Source organism: the organism of the source record quoted next, unplaced genomic scaffold, assembly GCF_019419815.1.
Source record: "Pyrus x bretschneideri cultivar Hongxiangsu unplaced genomic scaffold, Pyrus_bretschneideri_v1 Contig101, whole genome shotgun sequence".
Taxonomy (NCBI): domain Eukaryota; kingdom Viridiplantae; phylum Streptophyta; class Magnoliopsida; order Rosales; family Rosaceae; genus Pyrus; species Pyrus x bretschneideri.
Window position 1 is genome coordinate 649,533 of NW_025999393.1, and position 7,406 is coordinate 656,938.

The following is a 7,406-nucleotide window of genomic DNA, read 5'->3' on the forward strand; positions in this document are numbered from 1 at the left end:
CCCCCTTCATCATTTCAGCCACCAAACACCCACATGCACTCCCACTCCAGATTTTCAGCCATCCCAATTCATCATTGCACATCAACACATTCTATCATTTCCACATGCATTCCCCTTACAATTTCAGCCACTCCACATGCATTTCCAGCTTTCCACCAAGTTCCTAGCTGTCATGTTCCCTCTTTTTCACCTATAAATAAGCATCCATTGCAGCCACAAATCACTAATTCTTCCACATTTCAGAAAATCATCCATTCACACCAAGAAACATCCCCTTGGCCGTGAGTTTCCCTACAAATCCAAACACCACTCCTCTTCCATTTCCATCACTCCCCAAACCATTCACACCATCAAACTATCCTTAGACCTTGTGCTACAATAAAGAGGAAGAGAAGAGGGCCTAAACGTTCATACAATTCAAGTTTGAGTTGTTGGAATGTTTAGGTGTTTCTTTGATTTCAATGTTTAAATTCAATTCTCTTTGTTTTGTATGTTTGAGGAATGGAAGAAAAGAGTGCTTAAACGTTCATACAATTCAAGTTTGAGTTGTTGGAATGTTTAGGTGTTTCTTTGATTTCAATGTTATGAAGAACTAAACCCCCCTTAGCTAGGGGGTGATTCGAAATATATGTTTATACTTGCATTTTGATTTGATTACTTCTAATTGCGTTTCATAAGTTGTGAATTCAATTTGTTTAACTGTTTTATTGATAACCTATTTATGTATGTTTATTGAGAGTGCACGCTTAATTTTCATGCATGAATATGACGCTAGAATATAAGTGAGTTTCACCTAATAGTTATGAACTTATATTCACAAGTAGTGGAGGTTGCTTATAAACAATCGCGTTAAATAAATTCTTGGCATAAGTTTCATGCAATCATAGTAACGAATGCCTCGTCAACACTTATAGTTTTCAAAGAACTTAATGATTCTTGCTTGTATCTCTATTATGCAATTCATGTAGGGAACTTGTGGGGAATGCTTTGGGTTGTCGTATGCAATCATCCAATTCATTAACTTAAGGAAAACTTGACGGTTAATTTAAGCGGACCTAATTAACCCGGGGTGTTGAGAATTCATGGTTTATTGAAATGCAATTGGAAATCGTTTTATTATGCAAGTGTAACATGTGTGGAGATGAACCCCTTGGCTAGCATCCATTCATCCATACTTTCATCATATTCATTTTTACAATCTGTTCTAATTTTACAAAGTTTTAAGTTTTGTTTTCAAATTCGTCAAAACCTCAATCCCCCTTTACTTTAGTGTCCAATTTAGTTAGAGAGTGTCTTAGTTTGTGTTTCTAAGTGTTTTGAATCAATTTATTACCCAATTTCGTCCAAAGTAGTCAAAGTGCTCAAAACTGCCCAAATTGTGTTTTTAAGGCAGTTTTGAGTGTTTTGGTGCTGTTTTGAGTCTTTTGGTTTGTTTAGTGCTTTAAGTGTTTAGTTTTACATTCTTTGAGTCTAGTTTAGTGTTTTATATTGTGTTTTTACGTTTTTGAGTCAAATCCAAGTGATTAACAATCCCTCCTAATCCCCGGTCCAGAACGATCCCTACTTATACTACAATTGACAAAAAGAGGGTTTAATTTGTGTGCGTATAAATCTCGCATCAAATGTTGGCGCCGTTGCCGGGGATTAGCAAAATTGCTAATCCCTTGTGTTTTTGCCGTATGTTTTTAGTGTAATTTACCTAGTTTTCTTATTTTGTTTTGTTTTCTTGGTTTAGGTACTAGTGCATGACGCGGAGTTCTCAAACTGTGCATGCACATATCTTGGACTTTAACGACGATTTTGAAATTGATTTGAGAAGAAAGAGGAGGCATCCTGAACCTAGTGAACCTAGTGAACCTAGTTCAAGTTCAGAGGCCGAATCTGAGTTTGAAAGTGTGGAAGAAGAAGTTATGGCAGCGGACAATCTTACCATTAAAGAGCTTTCGGCCTCGGGGTTGCCAATGCCGCACCATTATGCATTCAATACCCCGCGGCTGCCCAAGGCAAGACCGATGAATTCGAGTTGAAGTCAAGCTTGTTGCACCACATTCCGAAATACCATGGGCTTTCCATGGAAGATCCAAACAAGCATTTGAAGGAGTTTGAAGTTGTATGCTCAAGCATGACACCCATTAACGTTGATGGGAATATTATGAAGATGAAAGCTTTTCCATTCTCTCTTGTGGAAAAGGCTAAGGATTGGCTTTATGAATTGGCACCCGGGACCGTTACTTCTTGGGAGAGCATGAAGAGAGCATTCTTGGAGAAGTTCTTCCCTACTTCAAGAGTCATTCTCTTGAGGAAGAAAATTAGCGGAATCCAACAAAGTCAAGGAGAATCTTTTCCGGCATACTACGAGCGTTTTAAAGCCCTTGTTGCATCATGTCCTCAACATCAAATGAAGGAGGAGCTTCTCCTTCAATATTTCTATGAGGGCCTTCTTCCCATTGAAAGGCAAATGCTCGATGCTTCGGCGGGAGGTGCATTGGTGGACAAAACTCCTATGGCAGCCAAGACCCTAATTGCAAACCGTGCTCTAAATGCACAACAATATGAAGGACTTGGGCAAAGGGACCCCCCACGGCAACACTTGAATGAGGTAAGTTCTCAATCCGATATTCAATCTCAGTTAGCTAATCTTACTTCTATTATGTCTCAGATGGCCGAAGGAATGAAGATACAAGGACCGATTGTATGTGGTGTATGTTCTATCCAAGGACACCCTTCGGAAAGATGCCCTCAATTGATTGAGAATGGGGGATGGGAGAGTGCAAATGCCATTGGATTTTCGAGCCACAATCAACCAAGGAATGATCCATATTCCAACACATACAATCCAGGTTGGAAAGACCATCCAAACTTCAAGTGGAGGGAGCCTCAACAACAAGGAGGCTTTAGACAACAACCCCCGGGGTTCTACACCAAGCCATTCGGCCCCAATTCAAACCAAGCACAACCTGCCCAAAACAATCAAGGTACGTCATTGGACAATGAAACACTTCTTAAGTTACTTACCAATTTGTCTCAGGGGCAAGAGAATCAAACCAAAGCCATGCAAAACCAAGACAAAAGGGTGGATCACTTGGAGAAACAAATTGGGCAGATTGCGGAGTTTGTAGGACAATTCCGAGACAAAGGCAAGCTCCCTAGCTCAACCATTGTCAATCCAAGGGGAGGGTGCGAATCTGCCAAGGCAATCATGTTGAGAAGTGGTAAGGAGGTCGGAACCACCTCAAGGCCATCCAAAACAAGTCAAGAAGAGGACATGTTGCTGCAAGAAGAGGAGGAACAAGCAAAGAAGGCCACGGCAAGGGTGAAAGAAACTTTGCCGCAGCCCCCTATTGTGCCAAAACCGTCCAACACGCCTAAGGTAAGTCCAAATTCGACTTTGTCAAGTTCTATTCCACTAAACGTGCCCTTTCCTGGCAGGTTTAGGCAAACAAAGAAGGAGGAGCATGAGAAGGACATTCTTGAGACGTTTAGGAAAGTTCAAGTCAATATCCCGCTCCTAGATGCCATAAAGCAAGTGCCCAAATACGCTAAGTTCTTGAAGGAATTGTGCACTACAAGGAAGAGGGCGTCACATAAAGAGGTAGTAAGGGTAAGTGAGAACGTTTCCGCTGTTTTACAAAGAAAGTTACCACCAAAGTGCAAAGATCCAGGTAGCTTTACAATCCCTTGTATTATTGGTCAAACTCAGTTCGAACATGCTATGTTAGACTTAGGAGCTTCAATTAACGTCATGCCATACTCTATTTATGCTTCAATGAACCTTGGTGAATTGAAAAATGATGGTGTGATTATTCAGTTGGCCGATAGATCTAATGCCTATCCAAAGGGCGTATTGGAAGATGTCTTAGTGCAGGTAAATGATTTGATCTTCCCGGCGGATTTCTATGTCCTTGAAATGGAGGAAACCACCCATGCTCCATCCTTGCCGATTCTTCTTGGGAGGCCATTCATGAAGACGGCCCGAACTAAGATAGACGTGTTTAAAGGCTCTTTAACAATGGAATTTGATGGGGAAGTGATTGATTTCAATCTTTCTGAAAGTATTAAATTTCCTAAGGACGATCATTCTTGCTTTTCTATTGATATAATTGATGATTTGGCGCAGGAATTTCTCGATTCTTTGGAGAGGGATACACTTGAAACAACAATTGCACAAGGAATTGGGCAAAAATCTGGTTTTGCTGTGCCTAGAAGTGAAGATGAGGCCGAGATGGTCGCTGCACTTGAGTCATTGCCACAACACTTTGGTAAGCCTTCTAACCCAATTTCAATTTCAGTTTCCACTAATAAGTTGTTACCCTCAGTGATTCAGGCACCTGTACTTGAGCTTAAACCGTTGCCCGATCATTTAAAGTACGTCTTCTTGGGAGACAACGAGACATTGCCCGTCATTGTCTCCTTATCACTCACGGCCATAGAGGAGGAGAAGTTGATCCGAGTGTTGAAAGAGCACAAGACGGCCATTGGATGGACTTTGGCCGATATTAGGGGAATTAGCCCGACTACGTGCATGCATCGCATACTTCTAGAGGAGGGGGCTAAACCAACTCGAGAGGCTCAGCGCCGTCTCAACCTTCCAATGATGGAAGTTGTGAAAAAGGAGATTATCAAACTTCTTGATTGTGGAGTGATTTATCCGATCTCTGATAGTCGTTGGGTGTCACCGGTGCAATGTGTTCCAAAAAAGTCCGGAGTGACAGTGGTGAAGAATGCTGAGAATGAGCTTGTGCCAACCCGTATCCAAACAGGTTGGCGAGTGTGCATTGATTATAGGAAGCTCAACGCCACCACAAGGAAGGACCACTTCCCTTTGCCGTTCATTGATCAAATGCTTGAAAGGTTAGCCGGTCATTCTTTTTATTGTTTCCTTGATGGTTATTCTGGATATAATCAGATTGTCATAGCGCCGGATGACCAAGAAAAGACAACTTTCACATGCCCCTTTGGTACTTTTGCTTATCGTCGCATGCCTTTTGGTTTATGCAATGCTCCGGCCACGTTTCAAAGGTGTATGGTAAGTATCTTTTCAGATTTTGTGGAAAAGATTATTGAGGTATTTATGGATGATTTCAGTGTGTTTGGTGATTCATTTGATGGTTGTTTGGAAAATCTCACAATGATTTTGAAACGATGTGTAGAAACTAACCTTGTGCTTAATTGGGAAAAATGTCACTTTATGGTTAGACAAGGCATAGTTCTAGGGCATATTGTTTCAGAAAGAGGAATTGAAGTGGATAAATCGAAAATAGATCTTGTACGCTACTTACCCTCTCCTACTTCGGTTCGAGAGGTTCGTTCGTTTCTTGGTCATGCAGGATTTTATAGGCGATTTATCAAGGACTTCTCCAAGATCTCAAACCCTCTTTGCCGTCTCCTCCAGAAAGATGTGGCGTTTGACTTCAACGAGGAGTGTGAGAAGGCGTTCAATCACCTCAAAGAAACACTAACTTCGGCCCCTATCATAGTTCCACCAGATTGGAGCCTTCCTTTTGAGCTTATGTGCGATGCTTCCGATTATGCATTAGGAGCTGTTTTGGGGCAAAGGAAGGAAAAGAGGCCGCATGTTATCTATTATGCCTCTCGGACTTTAAATGATGCACAATTGAATTATTCTACCACTGAAAAAGAACTTCTTGCTGTTGTATTTGCTTTAGATAAATTCCGTTCTTATTTGCTTGGTACTAAAGTTATTATTTATACTGACCATGCAACATTGAAGTATTTGTTCACCAAGAAGGAGGCCAAACCACGACTCATTCGTTGGATGCTTCTTCTCCAAGAGTTCGATATCGAAATCCGGGACAAGAAGGGAAGTGAAAACGTGGTGGCTGACCACTTGAGCCGTATGGTGCATGAGGAGGATGCCGTGCCTATCATAGAGACATTCCCAGATAAGCAACTGATGTCCGTCAAGGTAAGTGAACAGTGGTATGCTGATTTGGTGAATTATTTGGTGTCTAAACATGTTCCTAGTGAATTACTTAAACACCAATGTGATAAATTGAAGAAAGAGGCACGGTTTTATGTGTGGGATGACCCGTATTTATTCAAATATTGCCCTGACCAAGTTATACGTAGGTGTGTGCACGATTCTGAGTTTAATGCTATTCTAACCTTTTGTCACACTTATGCTTGTGGGGGACACTTTGGCACTCAAAGAACAGCACTTAAGGTGTTAGAATGTGGTTTCTATTGGCCTACCATCTTTAGGGATGCTAGAACATTTTGCATGTCTTGTGATAAATGCCAAAGAACGGGCAATATTGGTCCTAAACAGCAAATGCCGCAAACCCCCATTTTTAGTGTTGAAATCTTTGATGTTTGGGGTATTGATTTTATGGGTCCCTTTCCTTCGTCACATGGGTTTCTTTATATATTGCTTGCTGTGGACTATGTGTCGAAATGGGTGGAAGCAAAAGCCACCCGAACTAATAATTCTCGAGTGGTTGCAGATTTTGTGAAAACTAACATTTTTGCAAGGTTTGGAATGCCACGAGTGCTAATCAGTGATGGAGGTTCCCATTTTTGTAATCGAACCATCGAGGCGTTGCTCAAGAAATACAATGTCACACATAAGGTGGCCACACCTTATCATCCTCAAACGAGCGGGCAAGCCGAGGTTTCGAATAGGGAAATCAAGCAGATTCTTAAGAAGACCGTGGGGCTTACAAGGAAGGATTGGAGTTTGCGCTTAAACGATGCATTGTGGGCGTATCGCACTGCCTACAAAACCCCCATTGGGATGTCACCTTTTCGGCTCATCTATGGGAAGCCATGCCATCTTCCCGTCGAACTAGAGCATCGTGCACATTGGGCCGTCAAAACGTTCAATATGGACCTTGATGCCGCAGGTTTACATAGGAAGCTTCAATTGTGTGAGCTTGATGAAATCCGAAATGAAGCATATGAGAATACCCGGATTTACAAGGAGAAAACAAAGGCATTTCATGACAAGATGATTCGTGCCAAGACGTTCTCTATTGGGCAGAAAGTGTTGTTGTTCAATTCTCGCCTTCGGTTGTTTCCGGGTAAGTTGCGTCCCAAATGGGTTGGTCCTTTTATTGTCACTAATGTTTTCCCTCATGGTGCAGTGCAAATCAAAAGTTCAAGGACGCAGCAAGAATTCAAAGTCAATGGGCATCGATTGAAGCCCTATTACGAGATGTTTGAGGAGCATGTCGTGAAGGAGGTACCCCTCCATGCCGTGGAACCTAGTCAAGCTTAAACGGAGGTACCGTCCGGTTGGAAGACGTTAAAGCAAGCGCTTCTTGGGAGGCAACCCATGTGTTGAAACACGAGAAGAAGGAACTTTCACTCCAAACCCAGATTTGCGTCCCTAACCTATCTCTTTATTGCTATTACTTTGCCAGTTGTGTTATGTTTGCTAGTTGTGT